General features: G+C 32.4%; 1 pseudogene; it reads right to left on the bottom strand.

Moving 5' to 3' along the window:
- Positions 1–11,487: 11,487 nt before the first annotated feature.
- Positions 11,488–16,455, bottom strand: LOC107824463 (uncharacterized; annotated as a pseudogene).
- Between the last annotated feature and the right edge of the window lie 651 nt (positions 16,456–17,106).

Below are 17,106 nucleotides of genomic sequence, written 5' to 3'. Positions count from 1 at the left end.
ATATTCAGGAAAATAATATTTTAAAATCTTTAACACGTTGCTTCAATATCAAGTTTTAAAATGCCGAATACTTCAAATTAAAAATGTTTAATTTAGAGAAATTCAACCTTCAAATAATGCACAGAATAAAAGAAACCAAGTTCCAACTAAACAGATAAAACAATTAGCAGGAGAAGATCAAACAAATTTAAAATATAAATATTTAATCAATGATGAAGAATATAACAATATAGAATATTTTAATAAATGCACAACAATGATTTACACAATTTAAAAATATAATTCTTTAAATTTAGCCCGTGTACACACTCGTCACCTCGTGTACACGACTTTCAACACAATTCAAAAATCACATTAATATCAATCCTAGGGAAAATTTCCCCTACACAATGTTAGACAAGTCACTTACCTCGACTTGCTCCAATTTAATCAAGTATTATGCTTTTTTCTCGATTTTTCAACTCCGATCGACTCGTATCTAGTCATAATTAATTCGATACAGTCAACAAAAATTATAGAATTAATTCTATAAGAAAATACTATATTTTTCAATAAAAATCCGAAATTAATTCAAAAATGGATCTCGGAATCTGGCAAAAGTTACGAAATATAAACGCCCATTAAACCACGAGTCTAATCATACCAAAATGACTAAATTCCAATAACGATTCGACCCTCAAATCCACGAATCTATCCAAGAGGGTTTTCAAAATGTTTTCCAACTTAATCACCAATTAAATGTTGAAAACAGTGATGGATTCGGGTAATCTAACCAAAATTGAGTTAAAAATACTTACCCCAATGTTTTTCCTTGAAGATATATCAAAAATCGCCTCTGCTCAAGCTCCAAGTTGTTAAAATGGCGAATGGGACGAAGCCCCCCTATTTTTTTTATAACTTACTGATCTGTCCAGGCTGACCTCGATCGTGGAGTCCGATCCTGGACCTCGATCATGAGAGTCCGATCCTGGACCTCAATCATGAGAGTTCGATCCTGGTCCTCGATCATGGGAGTTCGATCCTGGACCTCGATCGTGGGAGTTCGATCCTGGGGAGTCCGATCATGGGGTTCGACCCTGGGCTCGATCGTGGCCCTCGACTCTGGGCTCGATCATGGCTTTGATCGTGGCCTCGACTCTGTGCTCGATCATGGCTTCGATCGTGGCCCTCGATCATGAGCTCGATCTGGGCTTCGATCGTGGCCCTCGACCCTAACCTCGATCTGGCCTCGATTTCTGGGCAGAAGCAAAATTTCCAACAGAAGGAAATTGCAGCAGTTGTTCTAGTTCAATTCTTGATCCGTTAACCATCCGAAACTCACCTGAGGCCCTCGGGACTTCAACTAAATATACCAACAAGTCCTAAAACATCATACAAACTTATTTGAAACCTCAAATCACATCAAACAACGCTAAAATCACGAATCATGCTCCAATTCAAGCTTAATGAAACTTAGAATTTCCAACTTCTACATTCGATGTCGAAAACTATTAAATCAAGTCCGCTTGACCTCAAATTTTGCACCCAAGTCATAAATGACATAACGGAGCTGTGAAAAATTTCAGAACTGGATTCCGACCCCGATATCAAAAAGTCAACTCCCCGGTCAAACTTTCAAACTTTAAATTCCTATTTTAGCCATTTCAAGCCTAATTTCACTACGGACTTCCAAATAAAATTCCGATAACGCTCCTAAGTCCAAAATTACCATACGGAGCTGTTGAAATCATCAAAATTCTATTCCGGGGTCATTTGTAAATAATTCAACATCCGGTCACTATTTGAACTCAAACTTTAAATTTTTCATCAAAATTCCATATCTCGGGCTAGGGACCTCGGAATTTGGTTCTGGGCATACGCCCAAGTCCCAATTCATGATACGGACCTACCGAAACTGTCAAAATACTGATCCGAGTCTATTTGCTCAAAATATTGATCAAAGTCATCTCAGTTGTGTTTTAAACATCTAATTCACATTTTAATCCATTTTTTACCTGAAAACTTTCCGGATTTTTTTTTTATTTACAGACTTCACACGCAAGTCGAGTAATGGTAAATAGTACTTATCTCACATAATTAATCATTAAATTTAAAGATGACATTTTGGGTCATCACAGGTTAAGATTAACCCTCAAACAAGTATTGTTCAGGATAATGATAATATTTCTGATAAGGATATTCCTTCTGCATCCGAAATGGATTTCAACCCCAATGATGTTTAATGATTCCACACCAAATCGATTTTAGTCCAGGGTCACAAGCAAGAAAATATGTTCAAAAGGATTTTTTTTGTGATAAATGGAACCGGTTTAAAACTTGGTTTTTTAATACTTATAGTAAAGAAAATTTAAATAATATTTCTCAAGAGTTTTATGAAACTTGTGCTTTACATAATTAAATTATGTATTTTGTTCCTTGGTTTATAACCACTTATTTACCGCTTTACATAAAGGGTTTAGAAAGATCTTATAAAGATGGGAGTGGCAATATTACTAAAGCCATATACCCACCTTAAGCACCTTTTGTTTTACCTAATAATACAGGTATTACGTTTACTGCATTTCAAAAATTTATTGATGAAGATGTTGCTGCAGTCAGCATCGCAGAAATTAATAATTTGATTTCTCAAAATAATTATTTAAGTTTATATGTTAAAGTTTTGGGTGAACATATCAACTCTCTTGATAAAAAACTTAAAGAATTAACACTTTTGATAAAAGAAATGAGTACTAGCAAGAAGATATCTGATATTGTCTCTACTTCAGGAAGCATATCAGAAGCTCAAATTGTTCTTACTCATGTTCAAAGACCCCCTGAGATTCAGGATTTTAAATTTAAATCGTTTAATGATTTAGAAGAACTTCTTGATAAAATATTATCTGGTTTAAATATCAAACCAATTGATTTATCAAAAAAGTTTGCTGATAAATTAGAAACCACTCCTGATTATAAAAATGAAGTTTGGTCAGAGTTTAATAAACTCAGAGGTTATCTCAAAAATAATAGTAAGTATGCTGATAAACGCAGAATGCAAATTTATTATTATAATCGTCCTACTCCTCAAGATGTGTTAATAGAATAACGAGATTGGAATCAGACTAATACGTCTTATAGTGGTACCAAAATTTATGAATGGAATCTTGATGGTTTGACTGATAGACAATTGACTATTCTTGTGCATAGAATGCTTACGTATGCAACCATCTGTAAAAGTATAAAAAATACAGATAGAAATATTTGTAAAATGATTGTTGCAGGTTTTACTGGCCAACTTCGTGGCTGGTGGGATAATTATTTAACTGTTGAAGAAAAGGCGTCAGTTATTAATGCAATAGCCACTGACGAAGGAGTTGATAACTTAGGCATGGCTCTAGTGAAAAATAGAGAAGATGTTGTTTATACCCTTGTTCTTACCATATTAGAATATTTCAATGGTAGATTTACCAATCAAAATGAGACTGTCCGTACTCTGCTAAATGGCCTTAGATGTAGGACCTTAAATGAGTTTAGATGGTATAAAGATACTTTTATGAGTAGAGTAATGGAATTACCCGAAAATAAGTATGAACATTGAAAAGCTAAGTTTATAGATGGCCTTCCCTCCTTATTTGCTGAAAGAGTAAGAAAAACTCTAAGGGGTAGCTACGGTGAAATTCCGTATAAGGATTATACCTATGAAAAATTGATAGGAGTCTGCACACAAGAAGGATTAAACTTATGTAATGAGTTGCAATTGTCTACACAGCTTAAGAAGAATAAGCTAAAAGAAAAATCACAATTAGGAGACTTTTGTACTCAGTTCGATTTTTCCGAGACCTCTGCTCATAGCAAGAAGAAGAAATACAAGTATCATAGATACCCTAACCCTGATAGTCCATACAAGAAAAAGAGATCTAGATATAGATCTAAGGAAGAACGTGATACTAGGAAAAACTATCGTAAGTCAAAGAAATTTACGAAAGATAGGTCTAAAAGAGATCTTGCAGACCTAAAGTGTTATAAATGTGGAAAATTTGGCCATATAGCTCCAAATTGCAAGCTTCAAAAGTTGAAAACCTTAGAAATTGACGATGAGTTACATAATAAAATTTATGGTTTGTTATACACATCTGGATCAGAATCATATTGTGATTCTTATTCGGCATCTGAAAATGAAGTTGATTTACTTAATTTATCTGATAGTGATAAAACTTTAGATAATAATTGCACAACTTATGAAGGTAATACATGTACTTATGATAATGATAATTTTTATAAATTACAATCACAATTTCAAGATTTCAATATGAAAACTATTACCTCTGATAATGTGATAGAACTTTTAAAAGATGTTATTGATGAAAAACTTCGAGAAAAAATTATAAATTTGGCTGCAAGTACTAGTTCAAGTTCTTCAAAACCTTTTGAAAACTCAAAAAATGAATTTAAATATTCTGCGCCTTATTCTTTATTAGAAGTTAATAACCGTCTTATAAATAAAAATACAACTCCAGCAAGAAATTCTTCTTTCGATGATTTAAAAGTTGAAATTGAAAGTTTAAAAAGGGAGATTAAATCTCTTAAACAAAATCAAATGATTTGTGATCATAGGATTACTCAGATCAAGAAAATCAATTCTTCAGCTGAGAAATCTAATGATAAAAACAAAGGTATTTCTAAAAATGATATTGAGAAAGAACCTATTAGACTTGATTCTAAACATGATATGTTTTTGGGAATGATGCAAATTGTTACTGCCCATAAATGGTATATTAAATGTACTATTCTAATTGATAATAGTTTTTCTATTACAAATATTGCTATGATTGATAGTGGAGCTGATGTTAGCTGCATTCAAGAAGGTTTAGTACCTACTAAATATTTTCAAAAAACTACTCATATGGTTAAATCTGCATCAGGACATGCTTTAGATATAAAGTATAAATTACCTAATACGGGTATTTGTCAGAATAAAGTCTGCATTCCTCACTTCTTTTTCTTGGTTAAAAATCAGTTATACCCTCCAATTATACTTGGAACACCTTTTATTAATGCTATTTATCCTTTTACTAGCATAGACTCGAAAGGTTTCACAGCTACTTATAAGGATAAAAGGATAAGTTATACTTTTGTTACAGATCCCGTAACTAGAGACATAAATGCTTTAATTGATATGAAGCAAAGACATATTGATTTGTTATAATTAGAATTATTTAGTATGAATATCTTTAATACTTTAAAATCCACTAAAGTACAGGAAAAGATTAAATTGATTTCCGATCAAATTGCTATTGATATTTGTGCTGAGCATCCTAGTACTTTTTGGAATCGAAAAAAGCATATTGTCACTCTTCCATATGAAGATAATTTCTCTGAGGATGATATTCCTACTAAATCTCGACCTTGTCAGATGAACGTTGAATTGGTAGAATTCTGCAAAAAAGAGATTGATAATTTATTACAAAAGGGTTTGATAAAACCCTCAAAATCTCCTTGGTCTTGCACAACTTTTTATGTTAATAATGCTACTGAAAAGGAACGTGGTGTTCCTAGATTAGTTATTAATTATAAACCTTTAAATAAATATTTAAAGTGGATAAGGTATCCCATCCCCAATAAAAAGGATTCATTAGCAAGATTATATGATGCCAATGTATTTTCGAAATTTGATTTAAAATCTGGTTATTGGAAGATTCAAATATTTAAAGAGCATACTTATATAACTGCTTTTAATGTTCCATTAGGGCAATATGAATGGAATGTTATGCCTTTTGGTTTAAAGAATGCCCCTTTTGAATTTCAAAAAATCATGAATGATATATTTAACTCATATCTAGATTTAATCATTGTTTATATTGATGACATTTTGATATTCTCTAAAAATATTTGAAATGCATATTAAGCATCTAGATAACTTTAAAAGAATTGTTATACAAAATGGTTTAGTTATTTCAAAACCAAAAATGAGTTTATTTCAAACAGATGTTAGATTTTTAGGATATAATATTTGCCAAGGAAAAATTACTCCTATTCAAAGATCGATTAATTTTGCATCAAAATTTCCTAATGTTATTACTGACAGAACTCAATTACAGAGATTTTTGGGAAGTTTAAATTATATATCCCCATTTTATAAAAAAAATGTCTCATGATTTAGCCCCATTATATGATAGGCTAAAAAAGGATCATAAATAACCTTGGACTGATAGCCATACTACTTTGGTTAAAAATATTAAATAACGTGTAAAGTCTTTACCTTGTTTAACTCATGCTAATCCAGCATGGCAAAAAATTATTGAGACAGATGCATCTAATATTGGCTATGGTAGGATTTTAAAATAAGTTAATCCCAACGATAATTGTGAATATCTGATAAGATTTCATTCTGGAAAGTGGACTGAAGCCCAGAAAAAATATGCTATTGTGGCTCATGAAATGTTAACTATTGTTAAATGTGTTTTAAAATTTTAGGATGATTTATACAATCAAAAGTTTTTAATAAAAACTGATGCTCAATCTGTTAAATATATGTTTAACAAAGATTTTAAACATGATGCTTCGAAAATAATATTTGCAAGTTGGCAGGATCAATTAGCCCCTTTTGATTTCGAAATTCAGTATAAAAAGGGAATTGATAATTCTCTTCCTGATTTCTTATCCCGTGAATACTTAAATTAATCATGAATTTCTATAAAACATTTCTAAATAAGAAAACGTTAATCACTATTTTGAAAGTGGTTAAGTTATATAGAGACTTACAAAGTCTTATAATTGATAAAGTTATTCATGACATTGTCGAAGAAGAATTTTCTATTCATGATTATTCTGAAGAAATTAGACATGATATGGAAGATTATTTATCTGAATAAAATGAATTGTTATGTTTTCAGCATGGACCCTCCGCGGGCCAAAGGTAGAGGCAGAGGCAGAGGGGGAAGATCATCCCCAGAAAAATTATATTCTCAAGGATCATCATACGGGTCCTCATCTAACTCCCCAGTGATACAAATGGGAAAAAAGAGCTTAACTAATGAGAAGATATCTCTCAAAGGCGAATCTTCGCCAGTTCCTTCTATTCATCTGGAAGATATTCCAGAGGACAGCCCGTTATACGGTCACTTGCAGGCATACTTAGCTGCTCAAAAGCAAGGTGATACATTTGCTTCAATTTCCAAAGAGGACACTGATGATATCAAGTCCTATGAAAAAATACTTAAAAAAGAAATGATATTTCTTTTAGAAAATTCTGAGATACAGAGAAAAGATGAGCCATGCAACATATTCCAAAGGTATCTAATTAATGGATTATATTATTCAGGTGAGTCAGACAAAACCCGTTCTTATTATAAGACCATTCTTACCAGTAAAGGTAGTGCAGAATTTCAGCACTTTTACGGTTATAGCACGGATGAGAATGTTTATAACTTCTTAAAAATTATTATTAAACGGATTATATCTGTTGAAGATTGGGGAATTTCCACGATGAAAGAAAGGCAAATAAGCCTTAACAAGACTCGTATGAATTTCACATATTGGGATTATATCCAAGCCTTTGATAAAGTGCTTTATTATAATAATGATAGACATAAACATACTTGGCTCATAAAGGTATGTGCAAAGATATTTGCACAGCCCATTCCTAATTGGTTCTTAAATTGGTGGTCATACAACGGTCCAACAGTCAAGATATTACCTGACCCATTTCTTATGTTATACAAAGAATGAACTAAAGTATCGCCACATTTGAATAAATTATACCACGCAGATCATATCTGCTATTTAGAAAAAATTGACCAAATATATTTCTTTATAGATTTCTCTATTCCATGGATTCATAAATGGACTCCAGAGCTAGGATTCACAGAATAACAAATTCCTTGTTTATATAGGATATTTTACAATAATTTCTGGGATAAATTAATGAAAAAATATCCCAAAACAAAAAGGTTATACGGTCAAGAACTCTTGGATTCTATTGAAGCAAAAATCCAAGAATACTCAGCAGCTCCCCAGAAGGGAATAATTGATAATAGCTCAGTCAAGCATATTGCTAGAAGAATCTCTTTTCAAGAAAGAGATAAAGATGAGATGATTAATAAGTATTTGGAAGAAGTAAAAAGAAACTTGCTTCAATCTATTAACCAGTATGAAAAATCTAACACTTCAATGCGGAGTGAAACAAGCAACGATGATATTGTAGAAGATTCCCAGCCTATTCAATCAGAGAAGATATTATCTGATGAAGCCGTAGAAAATGCGGAAGATTTCATCCAGCAGATGAAAGAATTAGAAAAACATGGAGTGTGATTAACAGTGAAGCCGCCACCGAGGACCCCACTAAACAGTAGATACACTGTTTATACAGTAGAAACACTTATACACAGTAGATACACTGTATAAGGGACCCATATATGGGACCCACTTTACTGTGCATAGAATCTTTCTGTTTTTTTTTCTTTTCTATATATAGGATCGTTTTGTTTTTGAGAGAGGCATCAGCCAAAACTCTCTCTCTATCTTGTAACTCTCTCTCTCTCTCTCTCTCTCTCTCTCTCTCTCTCTCTCTCTCTCTCTCTCTCTCTATTGTAAGTACTGTTTTCCGTTGAAGTAAATAAAATCTTAATAATAATAATAATAATAATTTCTCCTAAATCCATATTTCAGAAACATATCTATGTCAAATATTTCATATCTATCTTATATATACCATGAAAGTACCTAGGCTCTGATACCATTTTAACAGGATCAAGTGGCGGGCGGTAATCCGCACGGCCTTCTCAACTAAGCTAAAACAGAAATCACCGTTTGACCGGGAACTGGAATTGTTTCGCACCTCTGCTGACATTTATATGTCCACCGAGGTTTTCACCAGTTAAAGATTTCTATTTTAACACATTTGAGAATTCTTAATCTAGCTAATTCAGTATCCTTATATTTAAAGACTGGCGGTAATCCATACAATCAGTAAGGATATAAGAATTGAAATATACTTGAATTTTATATATAGTTTAATGACTGTATGGAAGGTTAAAACCTTTACTCAAGCAAGGGGTCTGTCGTAATATAATATATACTTTTATTGAGCTCATGTGTCTAGCAGTTCTAACCGTGAAAGAAGATGCCCTTTTAACTCCTTTATCGGGCTGAGGTTCTCGGCTGGCTAGACGAAGCCACTAAGGCAAAGCCAATAAGAACAGTGTTATATTAGACTGTACCAACCATCTTGACACCAAGTCAAAACTCTATATAGAAAGTTCATTTATATTTTAATAGATGTCGTCTCTTTCATGGTTTATATAGGAGAGAAGTTAGATACTCAACATAGATATGAAGTCTCTTAGCCGGACATCGTCACGGCCAGAGAGGAGAGACTAGAAGAAAAACTAACTAAGAAAGAAATCAGTACCTTTTGGCCGGGATGCAAGGCCTGAAGATAAAGAACTGAAAACTTTATTTACTTGTTCTTCTTGTTACAATCAACAAACTACAAACTCTTAATTACACTTTGAAGAGAGAGAGAGAGAGAAAGAGAGAGAAGGTCTCGGTTCCTCCTTTCTTCCTGAACTAATGAATCCTATAAATAGAAAAAGAAATGGAATCTATGAACAGTAAAAAATGGGTCTCGTGGGTCCCTGTTACAGTGTTTCTACTGTTGAAACAGTGTATCTACTGTTGATGAACAGTGTATCTACTGTTTGAGTGGGGTCCGGCGGCTTCACTGTGTTGTGGGTCCGGCGGCTTCACTGTTCTTGTGGGGTCCAGCTATTTCACTGTGCTGGTCTCTTGTCTGCTTCTTTCATTTTGCGGATGAATTCTTCCGCATTATGCAAATCTTCATCAGACAGTATTTTTTCTGATTCAAAGGGTTGAGAATCTTCAGCGATATCATCGTTGCTGGTTTCACTCTGCATAGAAGTGTCTGATTTCTCATATTGATTAATGGAATGAAGTAAGTTTCTTTTGACTTCTTCCAAGTAGTTGTTAATCATTTCTGCTTTATCTCCTTCTTGAAAGGAAATCCTTCTGGCAATATGCCTCACTGAGTTGTCATCAATTACCTCTTTCTGAGATTTACTGGAATATTTTTGAATTTTTATTTCGATTGAATCCAAGATTTCTTGACCATATAATGTCTTTGTTTTGGGATCCTTCTTCATTAGTTTATCCCAAAAATTGTTGTAAAAAGTCCTGTATAAGCATGAGACTTGTTCTTCGGTGAATCCGACTTCTGGAGTCCATTTGTGAATCCAGGGAATAGAGAATTCCAGAAAGAAATAAATCTGGTTAATTTTATCTGGGTAACAGATATGATCCGTGTGATATAAGTTGTTTATAAAAGGGGAAATTTTTATCCATTCTTTGTATAACCTGAGAAATGGATCTGATAAAATTTTTACTGTCGGACCGTGGTATGACCACCAGTTCAAAAACCAATTAGGAACAGCCTCTGCAAATATCTTTGCACACACTTTAATAAACCAAGTATGTTTGTGTCGATCATTATTGTAGTATAACACTTTATCAAATGCCTGGATATAATCCCAATAGGTAAAATTCATTCTAGATTTGTTAAGGCTTATCTGCCTTTCTTTCATTGTGGATATACCCCAGTCTTCAACAGATATAATCTGTTTAATTATAATCTTCGAGAAGTTATAAACGTTCTCATCTGTGCTATACCCAGAAAAGTGCTGAAAATCTGCACTGCCAGTACTAGTTAGTATTATTTCATAATAGGAGCGGGTTTTGTATGACTCACCCGGATAATATAATCCATTTATTAAATACCTTTGGAATAACTTCCACGGCTCTTCTTTTCTCTGAATATCAGAATTTTCTAAAAGAAATATCATTTCTTTTTTAGAAACTTTTTCATATGACTTGATATCATCATTGTCATCTTTTGTAATAGAAGCAAAAGTATCACTTTGCTTAGCAGAAGTATCTTTCTATTTTTGAGCAGTCAAATATGCCTGCAAATGTGCGTATAACGGACTATCTTCTGGAATATCTTCCAGATGGATGGATGGTCCGATTGATGCTTCTTCTCTGAGAGATATCCTCCCATTGGTTAAATTCTTTCTTCCCATTTGTATAACTGGGGAATTTGATGTGGACTGTGGGGATGATCTTCCCCAACCTCTACCTCTTCCCCTACCCCAGGGGGGGTCCATCCTATAGATATTCACGAGATAAGAAATCTGGCAGAGAATTATCAATTCCCTTTTTATATTGTATTTCAAAATCAAAAGGGGCTAATTGAGTCTGCCATCTTGCAAATATCATTTTCGAGGCATCATGTTTAAAGTCTTTGTTAAACATATATTTAACAGATTGTGCGTCAGTTTTTATCAAAAACTTTTGATTGTATAAATCGTCTTGAAATTTTAAAACACATTTTACTATGGTTAACATTTCATGTGCCACAGTAGCGTATTTTCTCTAGGCTTCAGACCATTTACCAGAGTAGAATCTAATCAGGTATTCATGCTTATTATTGGGATTTATCTATTTCAAAATCCCTCTGTAACCAATATTAGACGCATCTGTCTCGATAATCTTTAGCCATGCAGGATTAGCAAGGGTCAAGTAAGGTAAAGATCTAACACGTTGCTTAATATTTTTAACTAAAGCAGTATGACTATCAGTCCAAGGGTTTTTATAATCCTTTTTTAGCCTATCATATAAGGGGGCTAAATCACGCGACAAATCTTTATAAAAAGGCGATATATAATTTAAACTTCCCAAAAATCTTTGTAACTGGGTTCTATCAGTAATAACATCGGGAAAGTTTGAAGCAAAATCGATCGATCTCTGAATAGGAGTAATCTTTCCTTGACAAATATAATGTCCTAAAAATCGAACGTTAGTTTGGAATAAATTCATTTTTTGTTTTGAGATAACCAAACTATTTTGTATAATAATTCTTTTAAAAATATCTAAATCTTAATATACATTTCAAGTGTTTTGGAAAATACCAAAATATCATCGATATAAACAATGATAAAGTCTAGATATGGGTTGAAAATATCATTCATAATTTTTGGGAATTCAGAAGGGGCATTCTTCAAACCAAAAGGCATAACATTCCATTCATATTGCCCAAATGGAACATTAAAAGCAGTTCTGTAAGTATGCTCTTTGAATATTTGAATCTGCCAATATCCAGATTTTAAATCGAATTTTGAAAATATATTGGCATCATATAATATAGATAATAAATCTCTTTTATTGGGAATAGGATACCTAATCCACTTTAAATATTTATTCAAAGGTTTATAATTAATGACTAATCTAGGAATACAACGTTCCTTTTCAGCTGCGTTATTAACATAAAAAGCTGTGCAAGACCAAGGAGACTTTGAGGGTTTTATCAAACCCTTTTGTAATAAGCTATCAATCTCTTGCTTGCAGAATTCTACCAATTCTGCGTTCATTTGACAAGGTCGAGATTTAGTAGGAATATCATCCTCAGAGAAATTATCTTCATAAGGCAAAGTGACAATATACTTTTTTCTATTCCAAAAAGCACTAGGATGCTCAGCACAAATATCAATAGCAATCTGTTCGGAAATCAATTTGATTTTTTTCTGTACTTTAGTAGAATTCAAAGTATCAAATATATTCATACTAAACAACTTTAACTGTAAAGAATCAACATGTTTCTGCTTCATATCAATTAAAGCATTAATATCTCTAGTTACAGGATCTGTAACAAAAGTATAACTTATCTTTTTATCCTTATAAGTAGCAGTAAAACCTTTGGAGTCTATGCTAGTAAAAGGATAAATGACGTTAATAAACGGTGTTCCAAGTATAATTGGAGGGTATAACTAGTTTTTAACCAAGAAAAAGAAGTGAGAAATACAGACTTTATTCTGACAAATACCCGTATTAGGCAATTTATACTTTATATCTAAAGCATGTCCGGATGCAGATCTAACCATGTGAGTAGTTTTTTGAAAATATTTCGTAGGTATTAAACCTTCTTGAATGCAGCTAACATCTGCTCCACTATCAATCATGGCAATGTTTGTAATAGAAAAACTATTATCAATGAGAATAGTACATTTAATATACCATTTGTGAGCAGTAATAATTTGCATCATTCCTAAAAACATATCATGTTTAGGATTAAAACTAATAGGTTTTTCTTCAATATCATTTTCAAAAATATCTTTGTTTTTATCATTAGATTTCTCAGCTGGAGAATTGATTTTCTCAATCTGAGTAATCCTATGATCACAAATCATCTGATTCTGTTTAAGAGATTTGATCTCTCGTTTCAAGTTTTCAACTTTAACCTTCAAATCATCGAAAGAAGAATCTCTTGTTGGAGTTGCATTTTTATTTAAAAGACAGTTATTAACCTCCAGTAAAGAATAAGGCGGGGAATATTCAAATTTTTTTTCAAAAGGTTTTACAAAACTAGAACTTGAATTAGAACTTGAACTAGCAGCCAAATTAATAATTTTTTCACGAAGTTTTTCATCAGTAACTTCTTTTAAAAGTTCTATTACATTATCATATGTAATAGTTTTCATGTTCAAATCTTGAAACTGTGATTGTAATTTATAAAATTCATCATCATCACAAGTACATGTATCACCTTTGCAAGTTGCACAAGTATTATCAACATTTTTATCACTATCAGATAAATCATGCAAATCTATTTCAGCTTCGGATTCTGACTCAGAATAATAATCAAATTCTGATCCAGAAGTGTATAACAAATCATAAACCTTATCACGTAACTCATCGTCTAGTCCTAAGGTTTTTAGTTTTTGAAGCTTACAATTCGGGGCTATATGGCCAAATTTGCCACACTTATAACACTTAATGTCAGCAAGATCTCTCTTAGACCTATTTTTGGTAAATCTAGTAGACTTGCGATGAGCTTTCTTAGCTTCTCGTTCTTCTTTGGATCTATATCTAGATCTCTTTCTCCTATAAGGACTGTCTTGGTTGGGGTATCTATGATACTTATGTTTCTTCTTCTTATGAGTAGAAGTCTAGGGTAAACCGAACTGGGTGCAAAAGTCCCCTAATTAGTTTCTTTCCTTAAGCTTATCCATTTTAAGCTGTCTGGACAATCTTAATTCATTGCACAGGTTTAACCCTTCCTGTGTGCAAATTCCTATCAACTTACCATAGGTATAGTCTCTGTATGGAATTTCACCATAACTACCTCTTAAAATCTTTCTAACTCTTTCAGCAAATAAAGAGGGAAGGCCATCTATAAACTTAGCTTTCCAATGTCCAAGCTTATTTTCTGGTAGTTCCATCACTCTACTCATAAAAGTGTCTTTATACCATCTAAACTCACCTAAGGTCTTACATCTAAGGCCATTAAGGAGAGTACGGACAGTCTCATTCTGGTTGATAAATCTACCGTTGAAGTGTTCTAATATAGTAAGAATAAGAGTATAAACAGCATCTTCTCTATTTGCCACTAGGGCCATTCCTAAGTTATCAACTCCTTCTTCAGTGGCTTGAGCATTAATAACCATTGCTCTTTCTTCGATAGTCAAATAATTGTCCCACCAACCACGAAGTTGGCCAGTAAAACCTGCAACAATCATTCTGCAAATATTTCTATCTGTATTTTTCACACTTTTACAGATAGTTGCATACATAAGCATTCTATGTACAAGAATAGTCAATTGTCTATCAGTTAATCCATCAAGATTCCATTCGTAAATTTTGGAACCACTGTAAGACGTATTAGTCTGATTCCAATCACGTTCCTCTATTAAAACATCTTGAGGAGTTGGACGATTGTAATAATAAGTTTGCATTCTAGGTTTATCAGCATATCTGCTATCTGCAAACTTACTATTCTTTTTGGGGTAACTTCTGAGTTTATTAAACTCTGACAAAACATCCTTTTTATAGTTAAAAGTAGTATCTAATTTATCAGCAAAATCTTTTGATAAATCTATGGGTTTAATATTCAAACCGGATAACTTTTTATCAAGAAGTTCTTCTAAATCATTAAAAGATTTAAATTTAAAAATCCTGAATCTCAGGAGGTCTTTGAATATGAGTAACAACAATTTGAGGTTCTGATTTGCTTCCTGAAGTAGAGGCAATATCAGTTATTTTCTTGCTAGTACTCATTTCTTTTATCAAAACTGTTAAAACATCAAGTTTTTTATCAAGAAAACTAATATGTTCTCCCAAAACTTTAACATATAAGCTCAAATAATTATTTTGAAAAATTAATTTATTAATTTATGCGATGCTGACTGCAGCAACATCTTCATCAATAAATTTTTGAAATGCAGTAAAAGTAATACATGTATTATTAGGTAAAACAAAAGGTGCTTGAGGAGGGTAAATAGCTTTAGTAATATTGCCACTCCCGTCTTTATAAGATCTTTCTAAAACTTTTATAAAGAGTGGTAAATATGTGGTTATAAACCAAGGAACAAAATACATAATTTGATTAAGTAAAGCACAATTTTCGTAAAATTCTTGAGAAATATTGTTTAAATCCTCTTTACTATAAGTATCAAAAAACCAAGTTTTAAACCGGTTCCATTTATCACTGAAATTTTTTTTTTGAATATAACACCTAGCTTGTGACCCTGGACTAAAATCAATTTGGTGTGGAATCATTTAAACATCATTTGGGTCAAAATCCATCTCGGACGCAGAAGGAATATCCTTATCAGAAATATTATCATTATCCTGAACAATATTTGTCTTGAGATTAATCTTAACCCTTCCAACTGGCTTATCACCTACTTTAGTAGAAATTGTGTGTAAAGATGCAGTACGATTTTTAGCTGGTCCGTAGACTGGTTCAATAGGAGAAATGTGTTGAATATCAGGCAACAGTCTACGACTAGTAAAAGAATGTCTATTATAATTAGAACTAATAGCAGGCAACAGACTATTATTAGAAAATGACTGTCTACTATAAGTGGAACTATTATCATCAAACTGAATGCAAATCCTTCCATACGGATTTTGAGTAATATGAGAATACTCAGTATTACTGACAGCATTAGTTATCTGATTGGGGGATATAACCGAATCCAAAGTCCATGTAGTTGAAAAATTAATTTCTTCCCACTTAATAGGTCTCCTCGTGGTGACCTTAGACTTTGCAAAATTCGTTTTCACTAATATAGTCTGATCAGATGTATCATATAATTTACATCTAGGGTTTAACGTAGATAGCAATTTAAAGTAAATCCTATATGATAAACATATAAGTTCAGAACCAGGTGCATAATTATAACCATGCGTTTTCACATTTAATGTCAAAGCATCAAGTATATTAACATCAGATAGAGATAATTGGAGATTGGGTTGAGTATTAAAATATACTGGGCCGTAGACAACAGTAGATTCAATAGAACCCATCAGAGACTGTCTAAAATTCAGATTTCTGGCGTCTCTGAGAGCAGCCAAAAACGCTTCTGGTAACCCTTTAAGGGTTAATGGCTTAAAAGTAATTTGAACCATACCAATATGCAGATAATTATATTGGTTTCTATAAACATCTACATCATGCTTGTTTAACAAATGAATAGTCTGTTCAGACGAATTTAAAGCTAAAGATTGCCCAGTTGTTTTAACAAGTTGTTTAGAAGAGAGTTTATCAAACCATCCATAATCATAGATTGTTCTAATAGGGACTTTAGGAATAGTCCATTTGTTTAACAAATCAAGGTTTTGAGGTATATCTACCTCTTCCAACCTAGTATTTTTCATACCAGTTTCTCCTAAATCCATATTTTAGAAACATATCTATGTCGAATATTTCATATCTATCTTATATATACCATGAAAGTACCTAGGCTCTGATACCATTTTAACAGGATCAAGTGGCGGGCGGTAATCCGCACGGCCTTCTCAACTAAGCTAAAATAGAAATCACCGTTTGACCGGGAACTGGAATTGTTTCGCACCTCTGCTGACATTTATATGTCCACCGAGGTTTCCACCAGTTAAAGATTTCTATTTTAACATACTTGAGAATTCTTAATCTAGCTAATTCAGTATAATAATAATAATAATAATAATAATAATAATAATAATAATAATAATAATAATAATAATAATAATAATAATAATAATAATAATAATAATAATAATAATAATAATAATAATAAT

The sequence above is a fragment of the Nicotiana tabacum genome, chromosome 9, assembly GCF_000715075.1.
Source record: "Nicotiana tabacum cultivar K326 chromosome 9, ASM71507v2, whole genome shotgun sequence".
Classification (NCBI taxonomy): Eukaryota; Viridiplantae; Streptophyta; class Magnoliopsida; order Solanales; family Solanaceae; genus Nicotiana; species Nicotiana tabacum.
Note: the sequence above shows the minus strand (reverse complement) of the source record. Positions and strands in the feature narration are given on the sequence as shown.